Genomic DNA, 24,224 nt, shown 5'->3' on the forward strand with positions numbered 1-24,224 from the left:
GAGAAATTATGTTCCATACTGACCCCACTAATATTGGGCGGGTTCCTTCCCCATACCATGCATATGTGTTTGCGCCTGCCCATGACATGATTAAAGTTCAGCCAATGCCCTACACACTAACACATAGAAGTGTGGGTAATTTGTAATTTAAGTAGTAAGATTATGTTCACGCAAACTCCTGCAACAGAGTGAAAATCACATCATCCCGTAAGGAGATCCTGGTGCCCTCAAACTCATGTGTCACTGGCCCTTAGCAATTATGTCTTAATCTTCATAAAATGTAAATTTATATCTCTAAATATATGGAATTCCTTGAAATAAATCCCTCTATGCTTGTGCAACTCATTCCACTGACAGCAGATTTAATCTCATATACATGTGAATAATTTCAAGTGTAAATACATGTTTTGTAAAACCCCAAAATACATACTGGATTTCAACGCTGATCATTTGTAGACCTATAGGCATGCCTCATACATGTGTTAGATGATTGACTCAAACAAAATTGAGTAAACCATTCAACCTGGAACATTCGTTCTCCATTGCTCTGCCTTCTGGAGGAATTTAAAAACCTAATCTAGATTGTGCGGGCGTATACGCACAAATGTATTTTCATGCACATAAGACCATTGCCATTCTCTCAACTATTCTGTCACATTTACAAGTTTTCAAACACCTTTGAAGCATTGGGCCACACATGTCTCTACAGTAGATGAGAGAATCTATCTTTTCTGGGGCATGACACTTATAACCTATTTTTAAAATGTCACGAACAATGTGGCAGCATCCATGGTCTGTTGTACACAGATTGCACTTCATAGGCACAAGAACATTACCACTGCCACTAATATAGATCACCAAAAATAAATAGAAAAAAAGTCAAGGTCTCCAGAGAAAAAAGCAACACTTGCAATTGTGTCATCGCTGGGCTTTAGACCAAGAAGAGCAAGAATAAAACAGAATGCAAGTGTCCTCTATCTAAGCACTTACACTCTGGAACACAACCCTGACCCAGATCTAAAAAACACCCATTCAGGAAACACTTTGAAATTGAACACATCTATTGCTGCCTCCTCACAGACGCAAGATGAGGAGAAACAACTAATTTATAGGAAGGAAGTTTGCTCGGGCTCCTTCTCAGAGACACAAGACAAAGAGAGCCCACCTCCCTCTAGGAACAAAGTTTACTTGTGCAGCTCTTCACAGACACAAGATATAGAGAGACCGCCCATCTCTAGGAAAACGTTGACATGTATGCATCCTCAGAGACAAAAGATAAAGCAAGGTCACACTACCTCTAAAACAAAATTTACTTGTGCGCCTCCTCACAGACACAAGATAAACAGAGACTGCCCACCTCTAGGAACACAGTAACTTGTGTGCATCCTCAAAGAGACACAAGATAAAGCGAGGCCATCCACTTCTAGGAACAAAGTTTACTTGTGCCGCTCCTCACAGACACAAGATAATGAGAGACATTATCCCTCTAGGAAGCAAAGTAATTTGCAATCCTCTTCACAGACACAAGATGAAGAGCGATCCCCCCACCTCTAGGAAGCAAGTTTACTTGTGCCTCGCCACATCTGTACCTGTCTTGTTCTTTGTTGCTTTACATCTTGGTTGATGATCTACTGACTACACTAGCACTTATGTTTTTTTAAAATCATGTTATGTTATGTGTATTTGTAGAGCACACAACTCACCCGGACGTTGTGTCTCAGAGTAGTCTTGGTGTGAATTCTGCTGAATGTTGGTTGTTCACAGAGTGCCAAGGAGGATGTCTGTCTTACCCACTTTAATGAAAAGTCTGCGCGGTATTCTATCCAAAGGATCAGAGGTATGGATATTCCCGAAACTCCCAACACAGGCAGGCTGTACCAAACAACATCTAGGTTGCTGCTCTATTAATGTTGTCGTGTTTGGTGCTATGGGAATAAGAGAAAATTTACAAGCTATCACTCTTAGTTTGCATGATTCCTTGCGACGAAGGGTTGGGGGAAGACATGAGACGAGTTTGTGTTGTGCTACCACTAGGGAGCTATGTCTCAGTGGGTCAACCATCAGTAAGAGGGATAATGAGATCCCACAAGGATACAAGGATACAGAGCAATTTAAGCAAAGCTTTACCTTAGCCAATATATTTTTCACAAATCTTATTACATTTCTGCAAATGATCCAATTTGAAATTAGATTAAGTGGACAATCAATTAAAGGATAAATGTGTTGCATTGGTAACACTTAACTAATTGGCTAAAGGATGATAAACTAGCAATGCATTTTCCCTTTGTATATAAGGCTTAGTCATATCTCAATCACACTCTAATATTAACGTCACAGAAATGTGCTGGCAGTGGGTTTTAAGTTTAAGGATATTGGGACAGAATAGTTTGTTACTCAAGACCTACTACTTTCAAGTATAAAGGTAATATACGGTATATGACTACATGCAGTAAAATTACTTCTCTGCACATTTAGGACTAATTTTGGAAGTGTTTGAAAGCACAAAAATGTGTTAACAAATGCCATCATTAAAAATGAATCCAACAAAAAAAAATGGCAAAAGACCTAAAGTGATCCACATACCAACTAAAATTAAGAGAATTAGTTTACGTGGGAACAATCAACAGCTACTTTGCAGTTCGAAGACTGTGCACTCGAGGAGCTTGAAAGAACTTTAAGCACCTCTTCTGTGAGGAAGGTACTGTTCATGCAGCAACTTAAATTACTCTCCTAATATGGTAGCAATTATTACCATGTCTAATGCAGTATTTACTTGATCAGCCAAGGAAGTGCAACACAAGTGAATCATGTCAACCTTGCCTGAAAGAGGACTAGGTGTAGGTATGTGAATCTTTGCAAGAACAAAAGAAATGTTATTGTACAAATAATAAAAGTAAGTTCAATTAAATCAAATATGAAGATAAACCTATTAATCTAGGACAATTGTATAAACGTACGGCGGAAATGGCACTTTGGACCGGAGTCTGCAGGCGTCGCTTGGATTCAGAAAGCTAATTCTTTGTTTCATGACTGAATTTTTAAGTTAGACCAACAACATCTATAAAAATTGTTTGGACAAAGAATTAAGAACGAAAATATTGTGAAGGTAAGTTTCTAAGGGAAGGCAAAGTTTTACTATGCTTAACGCCACATCTACATACCTTGAAGATATACACATCTTCAAAGTACCTAGATGTGGAGTTAAAGAATCGTAAATCTATACTTTCCTATTTGCACTTACCTTCTTAGTATTTTGGTTCTTGATATTTTTGACACACTATTCAGTACACACAATATTTTTGTAATTGTTATTTCATCAGACATCCATATCAAATCCTGAAGTAGTTTGATTGTTAAATCGAACTACAAGTTTAAGCTTTCTCTGCACTTTGTAAACAGAGTAGAGATGCTGTCACGCCATTTTACCGTCCATTCGCAAATCTTTTCAGATTGGTAAGCACCATCCAATGAAATCTTACACCATTGCGCTCACAAACGTCCGTTCGCTTGGCAAACATAGCCAGGACATCCATGAACTGATACAGGACCATAAAATAGATATCCTGTTCATGACGGAAACTTGGATGGGCCAAGCATCTGATCCGGATCTTGTCACAGCCGTTCCTGCTGGGTTTGCCACTTATAGACTGGACAGGCAAACCAAGAAAAAAGGTGGCGGCATTGCTATCATTGCCCGTGACACCTATATTGTAAGGCACACGCTAATTCCCCAGACTTCCTGCGAAGCCTTAGAATTCGCAATAAAACTGACCCCTTCCTATACCTTCAAAGGGATCCTCCTTTATCGACCACCGGGACCCAGGTGTGACTTCCTGGGGGCTCACAGATCCTTCCTGGAAACATCCGCACTGGAGAACTCCTTCACCATTCTAGGTGATTTTAATTTCCATTTTGATGTGCCCGACAATCCTGACACAGCCACGCTTTTAGCTGACATGTCAACTTTTGGTCTATCCCCTTTGGTTCATTCCCCTACGCATGAAGGAGGGCACACACTAGACGGCATTTTTTCTAATGCCTCGGGCCTCAAACTTACAGAAATACTCCCTCTAATTTGGTCGGATCACCATCTCATCCTGGCTTCACTTCCAGTGGGTGACCCCCTGGTCGACAAGCCCCACCCTAATCCCTGTCTCCCCTACCTGGCATGGGATGACTTAGATGTACGCAGGCTGGAAACCTTGCTTAATGATACCCTCCCTACGTTATCTCCGGACCCCAATAACGCCACGTCCCAATTTTACAACTGGGTGAGCTCAGCAGCAAAAGATCTGGTCCCACTTAAACAACGGTCACGCAATAGATCTACCCCCTCGGCCCCGTGGTACTCAGAGGAACTGCGTACCCAAAAACAAAAGTGCTGAAATAGAGAGAGACACTGGCGGAAGGACTACACACCCGAAGCCAAACTCTTATATAAAGAGTCGGTAGCAAAATACAAACATCTTATCTTGGACGCAAAAAAAAAGTATTGTTGCAATAAAATTGAAACAGCACAAAACTCCAATAAATGTCTATATGAGACCACCAAACAATTGGCGGGTTTCTCTGTGGATCTCACACCTCCCCCGTCCCAAACCCTTTGCGACGCTTTATCTAAGTTCTTCTTCAGCAAAGTTGATGACATTTACAGGGTTTTCGCCAATAACGTCACTCTCTTCCACAGCCCATCAATTCAACCTGAAGGACCCATTCTCTCGCAGTTCAGCGAGGTCACGTGTCTGCAGGTGCTAAAAACGATATCCACCATCAAATCGGGATCGGCCCTCGACCCTTGTCCCTTGAAGGTCCTGAGACTTATCATGGATGCAGTCTTACCCTCTATAACCAATATCTGCAACTCCATGTTTAGCACCGGCATCTATCCCGAGACACTAAAGAAAACCCTAATAAAACCGTTGCTCAAAAAACCTACCCTTAATAAAGAAGAACCCAAAAGCTACCGCCCCATTGCCAGTCTCCCACTATTAGCAAAAATTGTGGAAAAAATTATGAATGCCCAACTCTCCTCCTTCATCGAGGATAACAAATGCCTAGATGAATCACAGTTTGGCTTCCGTCGCTTCCACGGAACCGAGACGGCCTTGGTCAAAGTGGCGGACGACATCAGATCTATCCGGGATGCGGGAGGTAGCGCCGTCCTGATATCACAGTGGGACCTTTTGAATCCTCCCCCCTGTCACTACCGTGTGGAGTTCCCCAAGGCTCATCCCTTAGTCCGACACTATTTAACATTTATGTGTCGGACCTTGCCAATGTCATCAGGGCACACGGGATGAGCCTCACTTCATACGCTGATGACACTCAACTGGTCCTAGCCGTCAAAAACGACGGCCTTCAGAAAGCCAACATGTTCAACCAGGGCATGTCGGCTATCGGGAACTGGATGTCACACAATTGTCTGAAGCTAAACTCCGATAAATCGGAGGTTGTAATCTTCGGCAATCTCTCTCCGGAGTGGTCCCCCCGTTGGTGGCCGTCATCCATGGGCCAGCCCCCAGTCCCGGTTGATAAAGTGAGGAACCTGGGAGTCATGTTTGACAACCGTCTGAACTTCCTACCACACGCCAATCAGATATCCTCTTCAGCCTTTCATAAACTTAGGCTCATCAAAATAATTCTGCCCTTTTTACCTGAAAACATGGCGAAAACGCTGGTAAGCTCCCTGGTGCTCTCCACCCTAGACTATTGTAACGCTTTGTTTCTAGGGGCCCAGGAGAGAGTGTTAACAAAAATGCAGTCCATACAGAACGCGGCCGCCAGGCTCCTAGGGCGAATCCCCAAATTCCATCCGGTTTTACCCACCATGAAACAACTTCATTGGCTTCCGGTGAGGAAGAGGATTATGTTCAAAACCTTGTGCCTGGTATACAAGGCTTTACACAACGCTGTCCCAGCGTTCTTCACTCAGAACCTTACCCCCTACTGTCCATCCAGAGCACTGCGCTCTTCCAGCTCCCTGGACCTGGTGATCCCCCGAACTAAATCTGTCAACTGGGGTGACAGAAGATTTCTTGTGGCTGCTCCAAAATTATGGAACACACTGCCTCATCCCATCAAGACCAGCACGTCCCTCTGGTCTTTCCGAAAAAACCTCAAAACCTGGCTTTTTAATCATTGATCTCCCAGTCCCCTTGTTGGTTAAACATTGCAGATACTTAGCGCCGAGATGCCCACGGGCCTTCGTTTCGCGCTTTACAAATGTCAAAATAAATAAATAAATAAAGATACTGGCTGAGGTTCTTTCTGAAAAGTTATCAGTCCATGCATTCATGCATGCCCTAAGCATTCTCCGCTTGCAGTCTAACTTATCCAGACCATCTTTTTTTTTTTAAAGTTTTTTATTAAAACAACAATGATCTGCATGTATAATTTTACAATCTTAATGTTACCTCTGTACAGTCACCTAATATACATTTCTACATCGATGCACAAATGACTTCAACAACATCATAGGTCCTCGTCCTATCCAGACCTTCTTAATACATACATGAAGATGAAGGAAAAGAGGACATTTCTTCAAGGAGTCAATTACAATTCAACTACAGATTCATGACCATTCATTACCCAGCTTTCACTGCCAGATTCCAACATGCTTGTGAATGTTCTGGATCACTATTTAGGGGGAGTAGCTGCCAACTGGGCCATGCCTTTGGTTGATTCCGATGACCCGTTGTTGCATGATTTAAACTCTTTCAAGGCCGCAATGTCTAGTCTGTTTGCCAAACACGTTTTTATCCAAGCCTCAGATAATGAACTTTTAAGTTTACGGCAAGGGTCAAAAGATTTGATAACTTGTGTGACTACCTTTAATAGGTTACTGGCGGAAACTCGCTGGCCTGCAGATAAGAGAGTCTCTCTATTCTACAAAGGTCTTAGGGATGAATTAAAAGGATTCTTTGGCCCATATAGTAAATCTACCTGATGATTATAGTGAATTTGTTGATCTAGTGATTAAACTAGATCATAGGTTGTGCGAACGAAAGAATGAAAGACCCAGAGGCGACATCAGGAATCTTCACTTTAAGGTAGAGAAAAAAGATGAAAAGAATGCACATGTGGAGCCAATGCAAATTGGCGGCGTAAAAGGACCACTGTCCATAGAAGAGAAGGAGCGTAGACGACAGGGGAATTTATGTCTTTATTGTGGGAAACCAGGTCATTATGCTAAAGATTGCTCAATAAAACCCACCAAAAAGAAATCAATAGCCACTTCTGATCAACAACCTTTATCAGTACCTGTGGAGTTCCAAGATTATGCTGATGTATTTGATCCCATTCAAGCTACGAAATTACCGCCACACAGAATTTATGACTGCAGAATTGACTTAATTCCAGGGGCAATTCTACCTTGTAGCAGGATTTACGCCTTAACGGAACCAGAAAATCAATATTTGAGAAAATATCTAGACGAATTATTAGACATTGGATTTATAAGGTATTCAACCTCACCAGTCTCTTCACCACTTTTTTGTGTAGCGAAAAAATCTGGCGATTAGAGGGCGATGAATGGAAGACTGCCTTCCGTACTAAATTCGGCTTATTCGAATATACTGTGATGCCTTTTGGCCTTTGCAACGCCCCAGCGGCATTCCAGTATTTTATTAATGAAGTCTTACATGATCTTCTTGATATATGTGTCATAGTATATATTGATGACATATTGATTTACTCTAAAAATGAAGAAGAACACACTAAACATGTTCGTTCTGTGTTGTAGAGACTCCGTGATGATTCCCTGTTTGTAAAACTTGAGAAATGTGTTTTTAACACATCTAAGGTTGAATTTTTGGGTTACTGGTTGTCGCCTGAAGGCATAATCATGGATCCAAAAAAAGTAAAAGCGATATTAAATTGGCCATCTCCCTCCTCAATAAAAGACATACAGAGAATTCTAGGATTCGCGAATTTATATAGACGCTTCATATAAAAATTTTCAGAAATAGTCACACCCATTACTCAGTTACTCAAGAAAGGACAAAAATTTCAATGGACCTCGGAGGCTGAATCTACTTTTAAAAAATTAAAAGAAGCTTTCACCTCAGCACCCATTTTGATTCCTCCCGACCCGGACAAACCATTTTTTGGAGAAGCCGATGCTTCCCAACTGCCTTGGGGGGCGTTCTAATGCAAAAGGATTCTGGAACTGGCCATTTACATCCAATAGCCTTTTACTCACGCAAACTACTAACTGCTGAACAGAATTACACCATAGCAGAGCGCGAGTTATTAGCAATCAAGGCAGTTTTCCAGGAATGGAGGCATCATCTATTGGGTGCAAAACACACCATCACCATATTTTCAGATCATAAAATCTTCAATTTTTCTCTACAGTCAAGGCTCTTACTCCCAGACAAATGCGTTGGTTTCTTTTTTTTAGTGAATTTGACTTCCTCATTACATATCGTCCGGGACAAAAACAGCTTTTGTCGGACACCTTGTCCCGATTAGTTTGCGAAAAGAACTGCAACACTAGCAACGATCCTCCAAGTATTATTCCACTAGAGAAAATCACAGCAATCACCCAATCAAAAACTTTCTTACAGCAAGTCAAAAAAGAAACTCAACAACTATATCCACAACAATGGTTAGAGAAAAAACAGAACTCAATCCATGATGGGTTTCTTTTTCATAAGAATAAGTTGTACATTCCACATGTCGTACTTTGAATTTCGGGACCGCGTAGGAGGCAGGGCCCTACCCCTGTCTCTCTGTGCATTAGCGAACCGCGAATGGTTAATGCGGTATGTACAAGTGCTTTATATAACGTTCTAGCTATGAATGCACTGTGTATACGTTATTGTACATCACTACGTGGGTTCCATCTTAGAGCGGTGGCCATCTTATGGTTGCCCTCACATAGGCTACATGCATATCATGAAGCAAATACGGGCCTTTAAAGGACATGTGCTTTCCTTTGACTTCTCTGTGACCTGGGCAGCTGGCTCCGCTGCCCCAGGTCAGTCCGGTTTCACGAGCTCCCCATCCCCTGGCCACCTGTGATTAGCATCAGGGCTTGACACACCATAAAGCCTTTTCATCCCACACAAGCCTCCAGCTAATCTCTTTCGCACCTGACTGTTCCTACTTTATGGCTTGTTTTTCCAAACAGGAGATACTCATGTTTATTGGGGCCTATCGATATCTGATGTGGGATCTGAGCCTTGCTGGGTAAATAATTGCGGGCTGGCTTAACTGGAATGTGGGATGGTCATCATGACTCTGCCTTTTCGTTTGTAATGTATCCTTGTATATGGCCGTATCGTAAACCAAGGAATGTGTGCCTGAAGCAGAATATCTTGTATTTAAGAAGAAGCCCGTTTCTGTGATTTTCAGCAGTCTCCTGAGAACATACACGCTGTTGTACTTCTAGGATACCTGTAATTGGTCTGCAGCCAATAAACTGATCTTTGACTTCACCCAGAAGACTGTGTTTCTGTAGGTCTGAAACAGGAAGAACCCCGAAGTCATAGGGTGTATTCCCCTGAACCGCTGGGCTTAAAATACCCAGTACTTCACACATAGAGATTTTAAATTACAAGTTTTAAATTGGAATCATGATTCAAGTACTGCAGGTCATCCAGGGATTAATAAGGTTCTAGAACTATGTCAACGACATTTCTGGTGGACTAACCTTAAAAAGGGTGTACAACAATATGTTAACTCTTGTCCAGTTTGTGCACGACAGAAGTCATCTCATTTGCCTCCCATGGGGTTACTACAACCTTTACCAATTCCTCCTCTTCCTTGGCACACCATTAGTCTAGATTTCATCATAGACTTACCTAAATCACATAATTATACCACAATTCTAGTAGTCGTTGATTTGTTATCAAAAACGGGGCATTTCATTCCCTTAAGCAAACTCCCATCTGCCTTGGAATTTAGCAATATTTTCTTGAATAATATTGTGAAACTCCATGGCCTGCCCAGTAAGATAATCTCGGACAGAGGCCCCCAATTCATTTCTAAATTCTGGAAACAGTTGTGTCAACAATTAGGAATAGAAGTAGCTCTATCATCAGCATATCACCCACAAAGTAACGGCCAGACTGAAAAAGTAATTCAGTATCTGGAACAGAGTCTGCGCTGTTTGACTTCATCAGTTACATCTCAATGGGATGAAGTCTTGCCCTTAGCTGAATTTTCATATAACAAAAGTCACCACACAGCTTTGGGTTGCTCTCCCTTTTTCTTCTTAACTGGTTGGCACCCACGCTCAGTGCCAGTTTTATACCCGAGTCAAACACTACTATTCCTGCAGTCACGGAAAGACTAAAGAGACTACAACAGTTTCAGGAACACATCAAGAAGAACTTAGCCAAACATAAACAAAAGGCCAAGGCATTCACTGATAAACATCGAACTCCTCCACCACTCTACAAAACAGGGGATTTAGTTTGGTTGTCAACCCGAAACATTCAAATTGAAGGTCCTAAGAAACTAAAGCCAAGATTCATTGGCCCTTTTCCTATTGAGAAAATCATCAACCCAGTTTCCATAAGACTTATTTTACCCAAGGATTATTCAATCCACCCGGTGTTTCATGTTTCCCTAGTTAAACCCTACGATTCCAGTACTCGACCAGATTGTTCACCTCCACCTATTGTTATAGGGGACCATCTAGAATACGAAGTACATCGTATCTTTGATTCAAAAAGACTAAATGGTCGTCTTTATTATCTGATCGACTGGAAAGGGTATGATGTGTCAGAGAGATCTTGGGAACCTGAAGCTAATGTTCATGCTCCAAGGCTAGTGAGGTCTTTTCACGCTCTTCATCCCAAAAAAATTCCGTCCTGTAAGACGACCTTTAGGGGAGAAACTGTTACGAGAAAACCACAATCTGTGTAATCTGTGTTTAAATAAGATTGCTATCCAGAGTATGCGATGCAACCTATGTGTTCCTCTATCATGCTCACCTCAGCTAACACTCTATAAAAGAGACGAGTGGATAAATAATTATTATGTTAACAACTAAAGTTTGTGGGTATTGACTTGTATTTGCCAATGATTATTTGTTCTTAAGAACAAGGTTGCCATATGCATAGTTGTGTTTGACAATGCTTATTATTCCCCAAGAGGTTGTCACATGCGTTAAATCCGTTGTTAGCTTCACGTGCGCATCGTGGAGAAAACATGAGTCAGCACACGTTTTTTCCCAGCTTAAGCTCACGGGGATGATTCACGGCTGCATATGCACGACACATGAAATACTAAAACGTGATCCTCACGTCTTCTTCCCTGCCTATAAAACCCCCCACTCATCTCTGCCAGATGCTTCGCTTACTTCAAGAACGGAGTACTCACCTGTTTTTTTAAGAACGGTTTAAAAGACATTGGAAAGAACAACGTGCAGAACTTTTGATAAAAGAAGACAACCAAAAGTATTTATACATGTATAGAGACACTAGCGCTATATTTTTTGAAAAGGTTGTCATATTTTCGGAAGATACCTGTTACAGTCTAAGGATTGTCATTGTTACTGGAAAAGTGTGGCATATATATATTTATGTGTAGTTGAGCCGCATCAAAACTACTGATTCCCAATATAAGGATCGGAGATATGTGATGCAAACAATCCTCTAAAGAAAAGGGAGCAGTCGTATTGCTGTGTATTGTTCTTTTTCTGTTCTTTATTTATTTAATTTTAGTTCATGAAGCACTGGGAAAAAGTCTGCAAAGATTTCAGGTATGATGACATAGTTCAGTGAAAGAGCATTCAAATTTCATTCGCAAATTAACGAACTAATGTTGTGGTGGTAACTCAAGAGTAACTTTGTGTTTATTTGACCTACCTTATAGGCAGAATCTAGTACCCTGATGGCAGAAATATTTTTTGTGAAGCGAGACGAGGTGCTGATTTCTTTAGGGTATGTTAACTTCAGTCTAAACTAACATAATAATTTGCTAAAAGTAAGGATAAGTTCTGAAGAGAATATGTTTATGTTTTCGTAGATATACCAAAGAAAAAAGCTCGCTGACGCTTCCCTCCTTGAGAAAACCTGCACCACTTCGGAGCAGTCAAGAAGCCGAAGAACCATCTCAGTGTTCTTTTCTTTGTTTTTCTCATTCCCACTCCCCTTTCCCTTGGAGGTTTCTTCAGAGCGGCTAGTGTAATTCCTGGTCGCTCTGGTAAGCCACGAAGGGATTTGGGACCACTCGGCATCGAGGAGGAAACAACCGGAGAACAGGTGGGTGACTTCGTAACAGTGGCAGCCCACAGGAGCAAAATGATTAACCAACTCCAGAAGGTGGAGACTGGCAGAACTATCAAAGTGCTAAACCACCACCTTGTGAATTGTTGCCACCAAGAGACCTCAGTTCACTGCAGCAGAAATATCCAAACATTCCTCTTCTATTCTGTAGGGTTGTTCATGTATTTTCTAATTTACTTATGTAATTCTTCTTTGCTGCAGGTTTTGAGGCAGTACCTGCAGGTCTCCACCCCTCTTCTGTCCCTTTTCTACACAGTTTTGACTCTTGTGATTCTTGTGAAACATTTCTGCTCATCTTTCCTATCTGCTTCTTTCTGATTGCCCCTAAACTTGCCTTGCCTATCTTTTCTCTCCATTACCTTTGTACCTCTGTTCCATGTCCCGCTCCACCGGGCTGGATCTACATCAAAATATCTATACAAAGGTATCTCCTAGCAACAATATCATTTACAGTCATCATACATAGGGTGTACAGATTTACTAGTCCAACTCTATATCTTCTTACTTACTATCATAATATTGTGTGAGTTGGTATTTTGAAGTTAACATTGTTGCACATTGATGTTTTATGGTTGATATTTTGGTACCACACCATTGAGCCCCTCACCCTTTTCGGCTTGTCTTGAACACTGCATTGACACAAACACAGCAGCCATTGAGAGTGCCAGCACTCCAGTACACTGCCACATTAATTTAAATATACTCCTGTCAACCATTATAGCACATGCATCTCATACAAATGCATCTCTTCCAAAACTAGTGTACTGGATTGTCAGCAATAAGGCCCCACCCTCAAAGCATCCAATATGTAGTACAAATGTATTCAATCTAAAAAAAGAAGTAAGGCAGTGGACTTGTCTGACCAGAGGCGTTTTAATGCATGGGCAAAGTGAGGGGGGGGGGTGGCGCTGATAGAGTGATCTCTGTTCTGAAGATTCTTGCGATTTATTTTTAAGGTGGGTGAATTGTGAGAGTCTTTTATAACATTTTGAAGAGAAATGCTGTATTTATATTTAATGCAACATCCATTACAAAGTATCTTATAGACCAAAACAGGACCTCGCAAATGAGAAATGGAATGATGTCATTGCCAAATGTTTTGCAGTAATATCAGCAACCAGTTTTTGTGTTAAGTATTGAAAACAATATTCACTTTTCCGCAATATCAGATGTAAACACATTTAGATGTTGGACCAGTATGTCAGTGACTTGGCCCAAGAGGACATGATAGAGCTGAAATTGTGTCATCAATTCAAAGCTGTTCTAAACAGGGACCCCCACCCCCAAAACCCGTAAGATGTTCCTGTGTCAGTGTGTAGGTCAGTTTTTTGGCTATTTGTTGGCCTGTGTACAGTCTGGTGGGCTGGTTTTTACCATTGATTTACCTGATATTAAAACAAACATTGCCTGTAGCAAGCTCAAATCTTCAATTCCTCACAAAACACCTATACAGCATGTCTTTTCAACTTTAGAACAGCCCCAGTTTCCAAATATGGGTCACGTTTTTGCCATGTTATTCACTAATGGGGGGCACTTTTATTTTAGTGCCTAGAAATATATATATTCTGTTCCAGTCTGACTCTGATCTTTGTATCAAAGTTTAACTTTAATAAAAGCATGTTCTTACGATTAATAATATTTGTAAATGTGTTAGTTATATAACATGTTTACACCTTGCTGGGCAGGCAGCTCTTTTCAATGTGTAGTAAAATTCCACACCCACCATGCAAGAACCAAAGAAATGTTCCTCTGTAAGAAGATGGCAAAATGTACAACAGGTCATATTGCAGTGCTTAATTTGTAATAGACTATGTACCGGTGCCTGAAGATCTCCTCAGAAGTCCTCAGCCAGGCAATAAAAGGCAGGCGCACAGTGTGCCATGATTGTATAATATTAAATCCACATCATGCCTCTTTAATTCAGCCCCAGACACTGCCCCATTGTTTCTCCCCTTCAGACTTCCATTTTTACTGGTTTTTCAATCTTTCTCTTCCTCTGTCTTTCAGATTTGTATGTTGAATCAAACAGTAAGGTTGGCCTCTACGCTCTGATTTCATTATGTTAATAAGGTTTGTGGAATTGTAGAAAATGCTGCTGAAGTAAAATAAAAACAGCACCTTCACAGAAGGCCTTTTAAAGCTCTGCACCCAGGATGTGGAATAACATCCCTGTCTCTGCCTTGAATGCCTCAAGGCTGCTCCAATTTTGGATAGTGCTGAAGATGTACCTCCTAAAGAATACTACATCACCATACCCTAACAATGCCCAAGCCAGCTACTTCCTTTATCTCTTGTTGACTGTGCACTTGCATTTCACCCTGTACATCACTGACTCACTGACACCTTTGGACTATGTGTGCTCTTTACAAATACTGCATGCATACATATACACACACAAATAAACATACATACAAGCAAGCATTCATACACACACCAGGTGTTGGACTAACAAAAAAAGTGCCATTGGTTAGAAATAAGTGTCAGTGCTTTGTCCTAGAAAACTGCCACAAATTAGGCACTGCATATCATCCCATTACAAGGTAAATGTACTACATTTTTGTCCCTTTGTCACATTACAGTCAGTATGGTATATGCATCATACTAAATAGTTGTTTGTACTAAGAAGCCGCTTACCACCATTTCATTGGGCCCCAGCAGCAATATGTACTGTTTGCATACATGATTTTGTGTCATTTGCACCAAATACAATTTCCAAATGCTTCATGTGCTTTGGGCTCCTTTGGAAGCAACAAAACCATTCTAAGTTCTAATAGTTGTTCCTTTCAGGTCTCAAAGTTCGAATGATGCATGGGGGAAATCAAACAATGGTGACAGAGTTTGTTTTGTTGGGACTTTCTGACATCACAGAGCAGCAGTCCATACTATTTACCTCTTTTTTGATAGTATACCTTCTGGCGCTGCTAGGAAATGGGCTCATAATGATGGTGATTGCCCTTAGTCCTCAGCTCCATAAACCCATGTATCTCTTCATCAGCGCTTTGAACATTGTGGACATCGGCCTCATCTCAGATACTCTCCCCAAGATGCTCACCAACATCTACACAAACAAGAAGGCTATTTCCTATGAGGGCTGCATTACCCAGCTATACTTCTTTGTATTTTTCGCAGCTGCTGAGTGTGTGCTATTTGGCGGGATGGCTTGTGACCGGTATGTTGCTATATGTTTTCCTCTTCGCTATCCAGACATTATGAGGACTCATAACTGTCTTTGGATGGTGATCTCTACTTTTGTAGTGAGCTTTTTGCATGCACTGTTGCATACACTCTTGATGGCTAGTCTCTCCTTCTGCGGACCCAACCAAATTCTCCACTACTTCTGTGACATTGCTCCACTGCTCAAGTTGTCCTGTGTTCGGACATCCACCAATGAACTTGTGATCTTCACTGAGGGTTCCCTTATTGTGATGATCCCTTCTCAGCTGTACTGTTCTCCTACGTGTGCATTGTAGTTGCCATTCTTAAGATACGCTCCACCAAAGGGCGGCAAAGGGCTTTCTCCACCTGTTCCTCACACCTCACGGTGGTGACCTTGTTCTATGGTACTCTTGTATTTATGTATTTCCGACCCTCCTCCAGTTATTCCCTGGGCCAGGAGAGGTTTGTGACTGTCATGTATAATGTCCTAGCACCAACGCTTAACCCTTTTATCTACAGTCTCAGAAACAATGAAGTAAAACAGGCTCTAAGAAAGTTAATTTCTCGAAAGAATGTGGCGTGATCAGTTAGACAGGTTTGGATTAGGGTGAGATTAGTATGTATGTTATCTATGTTACTGTATACATAGGTGCTTGCATGCAGTCATTTTCAGCTCTGCCTCTCATTGGTTTTTCATTAAGATGGCTTTGCACTTGGGGGATGCATTTACAATTCTTTCTCTCAATGGAGCAAGATAACTTACTGTGCTGTGTTGCATGAAAGGGAGAATGTTTAAATGCTTCATATTTACCATGATATGGAGCATTTCTGCTCTCTCCTTGCACTGGAGCACCTGGTCCTGCCTAGCACTACATAGGCACACAAGTACTAGAGTACAGGGTCTCTGCATTACAGGCAGGATTGTTTTGTGCATCAAGGGACACCTTCCTGCACAAAAACAATCCTTAAAGGAGTTTTCATCTTTCTATGTGTGCTGCAGAATGCAGCTCATGTGGAAAGCGGTAATAGAGAGGAGAAATAAAGATATTTCTCCTTATTATGGCTCACTGCGGATAGTGTAGCATGTTGATGCATTCCCAGATTTACAAGTCTTTGTAAATCTGGAAATGGACCAAAACCCTTGGGTGGATGAATAGGAATGCCCATGCCCCACCGGTGCAAATGCCTTCACAAAGCAAGGTAACACAAAGCAGCACAATGCACTATCTTGATGTACTTTGTAAATAAAATAAAACGTTTTTTTGTTGGTGCTGCTCCATAACGGTGAAACAACCCGGATGAAAAATCTCAGTAAATCTGCCCCCATATGATGTACCTAGACTAAGAACCACACGCTTTTCAGAATCCCTCCTTACTATCAGTGCAGCCAACAATTACACAGGTCTTCAGAAGGACTCACATGGGCTCTCCTATGCAATTCTGAGATGGAATAGCCCTTCCTTCAAGGTTACTCTCTTTTGTGTTTTCACAGATTGTTTCCCATTAGCCCCTGCTCCAGGAGAAATTATATTCTTTGAAGTCTAGCTGTATGTCACAACATACTTCATTTTCAGTCACTCAGGTTGTTGCATCTGTTGTTCTTCAATGAGTTGGCTATAGTGTCACTGGCACACTATATGATAAAGATGAGTCAGTCTTGGAATGGCCGACTTAGTGCAAGTGAATGATGGAGACAATCATTTTTTGTTGTACCGCATCCAGTGAACTAAACAGTTTTTATTTGCCACTCAGGAAAATTAAAGGTGTGGTTTTAGTGTTTGTTACTGTCACTGAATTGAGTGCAATGACTGGTGTTCTCTAGGGCTTGGCAAGCTACAAACTGTAGCCACAAAAGGAGGGGCAAAAGAGGGACAACAAGATGCTGGGGCGGCCTCCAATGAAAAGCAAGAACCAAGCCCTGTGTTACACACCCCACAATGAAAGTTCCTATTTGCTCAATGTCATAAGGTCCCTGCAGTAAAACCAGTTTTAGAGAGACAACCTGCTTTGGAAAGCCTCAGGGTGTAGCGAGCTACAAGGGTGTACATAAAAAAAATCTAGTCCCTGCATTACCATAAGGGTGGGCGTAGTTCGCGAAGTGGCACTTCGCGAAGCTACGCAAAGTGAAGTTCGCACTACGCGAGCTACGCGTAGCACTTCGCGAACTGCGTAGTAACATGTTCGCACTGTGCAAGATGTTGTTTTCAATGATTGCACAGTGCGGACAAGCAACCGGCACTGTGCAATCATTGAAAATGGCATCTTGCACAGTGCGAGCTGTAGTTTTCTGCTGCTCGAGTAGATTTTTACTCGAGTGGCAGCTTTCTCAACGCGAACTGGTAGTTTCTCATTGCGAGCCGTCGCGAGCATACGGGACCCATCGCAATGAGAAACCTGACCTCCTCGCGTTGGGAATCTCGCCGGGAGGTTTATTTTCCATGCTCGCGATCGCCAACTTGATGTTGCTGATCGCGAACAAGGAAAAAGTCTCGCCGGGATGTCATTTTGCTTGCTCGCTGTCGCCAACTTGACGTTGAGGACCGCGAGCAAGCAAAAAATGACCACAGCACTACGCAACACTATGCTACGCGTGTTCGCACTGTGCTATGTGCAGTTCGCGTAGTGCGAAGTAGCGCGAACTTCGCAAACTATGCGAGCGTAGCTTAGTGCTACGCCCAGGCTTAATTACCAACAGCTCCTAGTATGGGGAATTTAGTAAAAAAAAAAAAGAATAGGAAATGCCTCACAGTAGCAACCACCGGTACATGTTGTCCACTGCTAGCAAACTAGTTAATTCTATCATCATTAGCACTTTCCTGTTGCGGCAGGAAGATCCCATATAGTGTGTGTATCTAGATGTGTACAGTGTGTAAGTAGTAGATTCATATAACGCCCAACACTTGTTTCAAATTCTTGCACCTTTATTTAGAAATGATCCTCAAATTCTGAGTGTCAATTTATTTCTCTCTGTACAAAAATACTTAACCATGACTCCACATGGCATCCTTTAAGAAAAAGTTCAAAGCCTGTGTCCAGGCTTATTGAAACAAGACTAACATGCTTTCACCAAGATGTAAAAAAAGGCCAAAATGATTCATTGCCCTACTTAACTTGCAGCCAAATTTGTCAGAGCATTAGGACCCAAAAGTAACCCATATGTTCACCGTTTCTACAAAAGTAAGCAGTTGGGGAGGAAGAAAGTGAAAAACAGACCGAGATTGTGAGCAAAACGAACTGTACTGTAATCACACAGAAGAAGTGAGGCATAGTTACCACATTACAACTGGATGAAAGCCTACAAGTGGGTAATTTGACTAATTTCAGGAACAAGTAATAACCATGAGCCACCTGAGAACAGAACAAAAAACATAAGAGTTAACACCACAGCCAATATCCTTGCAAAAAGGACACACCTAAGGGACCACCCCCCTCAAAGCTATCCAACCACACAAAACACAAGTACCAATGAACCTTTATATCAAACAACTCATTAAAGAATCAAATCAAACTGATTTGCAACTTTCATAAAATCTATTCATCTCTCTAATAATAGAAAAGCTGCCCACACAATGCTGAGGCTTACCTACGATGCAAGCGTTCAATACTCAGCAGGACTCTCCATCTGTGGCTGCTAATGAAAGAATGTAAAATTCCCCCGTATATGGTAATACTAATTGTTTTTTTAATTTATGTAGCACTTACTATACCTGACAAAGCGGTGGTGTGATTTTTGGTGTGTGGCATGCGACTTGTAACCCAAACATATATTACGTAATAACCACATCAAACACTAGCCCATCATAAAAACGTAATGCCATTTTTAAAGAACAACAAAAACCAAGTTGGGTGCAGGGCCATCTTGAAAGTATGCGTAAAGCAAAATGGCGAACTGCGAGTTAAAAATACGAGTAGGAGAAGTAGATCAACTCAAAATAGAACCAGAAAAGCTAAAAAAGGGAGATAGGAGGTTGTTGGATGAGAGAGGGGCCAACAACTAGCAAAACATCTTTTAATTGGCAAAAACATATTAAAAAAAAAGAGAAAGTAATTGGTCCTAATTGAAAGATAAGGAAAACCCTTTCTAAGGAAAAACTTTAAAACAAAAACCCCTTACATAAACAACATTTTAAATAGTATTCTAAATAGATCTCCACCAAAGAAAAATCTCTTAGGGGCTCTGACACCAAAGTGTTACACAGCTCACAAAGTAACGGAATACCCATTAGTACTGAAACTTATGCCACTCCACCAACTCATTAAGACCCTGTTTGTCAGTCTGTTCAGGGAAAATCTATAGCGCCTTCTTCCTATAGAAGGCCTTCTCTGCTCCCTAAATGCTCCAGAACTGTCCACTGGAAGTTCATAGGACTCTGGCTTATGAATTTGCCCACTTTCAAGATGCTGATGTTGTCCTGCCTTCTGGCCTTCACTATGCGAATAGTAAAACCAATGTACTCAAGCTCATGGGGTCTCTGGAGCCTATAGATCAGAAACGTGGTGTTTTAATTAGTCACCATATTCTGACACCAGGTACGGCTAATACTTAGTTTATTCGATTGAAATAGACAGTTGAGTTTGCACATATTACATTTCCCATATGGGATATTTCCCTTGGGTAATGAAGCCATGTTTGTCATCACTTTTTTTCGTGGACCAGTCTTTCCTTTAGGTTGGGATAACAACGAAACATGAACCAAGGTCTCTGCATTTTGTGGTCTCCCACACTTATGGATCTTCAGCAAAAAATAAAATGCTAGAACACAGGGTTCAGAATTGAGCTGAAACGCTGCTTCCTTCCAGGTATCCCAAGATGTCTCCCTTCTAGCACTCGAATGCCGAATAATCTCAGCATTATAATCAGTGGTGTTTAACACAAACAACAGCACCCCACTTATCAGCAGGTTTGATCACAATGTCAGGATGTTCCTTTAAATATGTTATACCCAGTCATTCAGCCCTTGATACATTCTGAAACAGCTGAGATGTGGATGTTTGTTCAAGTGCAGAAATCATTTCCAGTACTCATTCAAAAACACACACCTCAGATCCCATAGAGAAAGGGGGGCAAAAAGACAATGGTCTATGCAGATTATTCAACAAAAATGTAGGCTGATCCCTAGGTTTATCCAGAAAATATTAAGAAGCCTTATTTGCTGCATAACTGTCTGCAAGTCAACTCTGAACTCGAAGGGATAGGTGTAGGATTGACGCTGAGTCCAATATTCAAGACACATTCATCCATCACAGACAGGGAGCAGTTGAACAAATTTACTACATTTGATGGAACTGCTGTGGTCTGCAGTCTCTGCTCCTAGTCACCCAAGGAGAGGAATTCTGCCATGAATGGTCCTGGTGAACCCTTCCTCAAACTCTTTTCACCCCCCAGTGGTTGCCTCTCTGTTCCTGGCCTACAAATGACGTTAACAGGTTTCATAGATCGGTTTTGTGGCACCAACTGAACACGTGTTGTAATAGAGGTTGAAGGTTGTTCAGTTACAGAATCCTCCTCACTACTGGTCTTGTCAAATATCCAATGTTGTGGCGTGCATCTCTTGACAATCCAACCAGTTTGCCATGAGCATCTCCAGGTGCCACTTATCATCAGGTTATCAATCTGTTTTCTGTCTATAATGGTGGTGTTAATGTGCCTGATTGTTAAATTGTCTATGAGTCTGCTGTTGACTGGCTTGCACTCAAATAGGAATTTCTTTATTCCCTTACTCAGAATTATGGCTACTCCCTCACGAAATTGGTCATCGTCAGTACTATCTCTCCTGTGGTTGTTTTCATTCCGCCAGATCCTGTCCACCTATTTTCGCTGACCCCCAGGATGTGTAGACTAATCTCATATGTTACTTGAGCCAGCTTTCCTGTGTCATAAGTAAACAGTGTGTTTTCGAAAACTGATTCTGGTCTTACACTTTCAGAGGTTCCCTCTCAGCCTTGATTACTGCCAAACATGCATGTCTCATGCAAATAACCTTGAAGTCCCTCAAACCCAGAAACTTTAGTGACCCTTTTTAATGTCTAAATTGATGTAACAAGTTTATTTGTTAAAATATAATTAAATTATTCTTTAGATAATTTTTTACACCACTTTGAATAATAATTGATGCATAATAAACAAATTAATTATTTTACTTTAGGTGGCAATGTATTTTTTAATTAAAACTTGAGAAAATAATTTTTATTTAATTTTATAAATGTTCCTTTTGTTCTACATTGAAAATAAATATATGCAATTAGTTTACAGTAATATTTAACATACAATTGTTTTACTTTTTTTTCCCATATTTAATAAAAATGTTTACTTTGCTCTAAACTTCACCACACAAGGTATAGGCATAGGTACCCTCTACTTTACCACACTGTATTTTAACTTATTACTAACCGTATATCTCTAAAAACAAGAAAACTAAATACTATACAAAACTTACAATAAATATGACAACAAGTAATCACTACTATAAATGTGATGTTAATGTAAAAAAAAAACCAATATACTTGCCCTTGATATTCCCATCCCTGGCATTTTTATATTCACAATATGTTGACATTGACAGGATCTGCACTTCTATGCAGTACTACAAAATATCTAGTATTTTCAATTATTCAATGTCAACTCACCTATATGTGATTGCCAATTATTTTCTACAGGTTTTCTAGTGAATAATGAAGTATAAATCAGCAAAACACCCTGGATGCCATTCACAAATGCTATTTTGGAGTTCCACAAAACTGCAGTTCATCAACCTCCACCTGGGATCACTGCCTCCACTTCCCGTTTTGTTTCTGTGTGGAGAGCTCGCCCTCCGTGGAGGAGTTCTTCGCACATGTTAGTACAGTATTTAGTAGTAAATGTAGAAGGTATAAGGGTGAGTGGGTAGAACATGGGGAATCATTATTTTGTTATTAGGTACAGTTAAGGAGGAGCTTGATTTGCTACAGGTTGTTCAAACTTACACAAAGGAAATCATCTTAAATATTTTTTATGAAACAGAAGGCCTGATATCTGTTTGCAATATGATTGAAAATTACAACATCCTCATGCCAACTTACAATGCATGAAAAGCCCAAACAGTCACCAACTATATTCTCTAAGGGCCGAAGGCTGAGGTACTTGTGAAAACGTCAGGTTAAATTAATGACTGCATAGTGATCACAACATTCTCCTCCTCGATATCAAGTGCAACATATTTAGTGAGCTCACAGGAACACAGGAACTGAACAGCTGATGGGCACTGGGCTTCAAGATAGGGCTGAAATAGACAGAGGTGCTGATAAACAAATTGGGAGCATAGAAAGAGGACCCTGGAGCCCATAAAATAATACACAGTATTGGAAAGCATGTTAAGCCCTGGAACAGACAGCAAAAGGCGAGATGATGTTTGTATGGAACTCTGTAGTTGGGTGAGTGGTCAGGTGGGTGGTTGGTTAGGTCAAGCTGTAATGATTTAATGTATTTGCTTTTCCTGTTTAGCAAACTCTAATCCGTTGTGTTTCTAGCTTAAAAAAGCTAATACACAGAACTTTAAAAAAAGAAGATGCTGATTTATGAGGGAACATCTGATTTCAATACGTGTACCGAGACAGAAACTGTGGGGAAAGCTTGCAAACATGGGTCTCAATCAGCCATACAGTCACCTATAAAAATACTCTGTACTGATACAAAATCACAAACATTACTTTACCTCAATGATCTATTGAGCAGACTGTTAACAATCACAGTTGGTGTTAGGCAGTGTTGCTTTTGAGCTGTTCTCACTCTATACCAATGATATCTACCAGGAATTCATGAAAGCATCCCAAGATGAGCACACAATAGAGGTTTTCTGGGTACTTTCCCTCTGCATGCCGATGATCTGATCTGATCCTTATTGCAAATTGCTCTGAAAGGTGTGCAGGCCCACCTCACAGACAAGAACACATTGTGCTTTGAAAATGGACTGAAGCTAAACAAACAGACGAATAGGATTATAGGATTGAGGAAGAAAAAAATTCAAAATAAAGCTTTTACCATCAGAGACCTTAAATATTCAAATGGCAATTGAGAAATCTGAGACCTCACTACAATATAACTTTTGGCGTGCCTGCTATACTAAAACGTCTTTTCATAACACATTTTAACCCCTTCGATGCTCATGGCGGAATGGTTCCATCATGAGCATCAGTGTTCCTGTGCTCATGACGGAACCATTCAGTCATGAGGATGGGGGCACGATATGGGCACCAGAGGGAGTTATTTTTCTCTGCCAAAGCCTCGGAAGCTGGGGAAGAGCTTCCCCAGCTCTCGAGACCCCCTCCCTGTTTCTGTGAAATGACGATCAGCACGCTGACGTCATTTCACAGAAATCGAAACTGAAATGAGCCCACAATTACATCCTATCTGCCCCCCTGCCATATTTGATTAGGGTAGGGGCTACCAAAATGGGCATGCCAATTCCCCCGCCACAATAACAGCCTTTCTGCCCCCCTGGGGGGAAGATGGGGGCAGTAGCCCCCAGTGTGCCCCACGGGGGGCAGAAATCACACTGGACGCCAGGGATTTTTTGGGGGGCAATTTAATAAGGGTGGGGGCTGCCCAAAATGGGCATGCCAATGCCCCCACACCCCACAAAAATTACTGTCTTTCTGCCCCCCCAATCTGCTCTCCCTGGGGGGCGGAAAGCACACTAGAAACCAGGGATTTTTTTGGGCAATTACACTTAGGGGTGGGGGCTGCCTAAAAGGGGTATGCCAATGCCTTCACCCTCCCCCTGCAAAAATTACAGCCTTTATGTCTCCCCTGGCGGGCAATCTGCCTCTGGGGGCGGCAAAAAGCCCACTAGA

The 24,224-nt window shown here is 41.3% G+C and overlaps 1 pseudogene; it reads left to right on the forward strand.

Moving 5' to 3' along the window:
- Positions 1–15,043: 15,043 nt before the first annotated feature.
- Positions 15,044–15,978, forward strand: LOC146796846 (olfactory receptor 1S1-like; annotated as a pseudogene).
- Positions 15,979–24,224: the final 8,246 nt, after the last annotated feature.

The sequence above is a fragment of the Triturus cristatus genome, chromosome 10 (genome assembly GCF_964204655.1).
Source record: "Triturus cristatus chromosome 10, aTriCri1.1, whole genome shotgun sequence".
Taxonomy (NCBI): domain Eukaryota; kingdom Metazoa; phylum Chordata; class Amphibia; order Caudata; family Salamandridae; genus Triturus; species Triturus cristatus.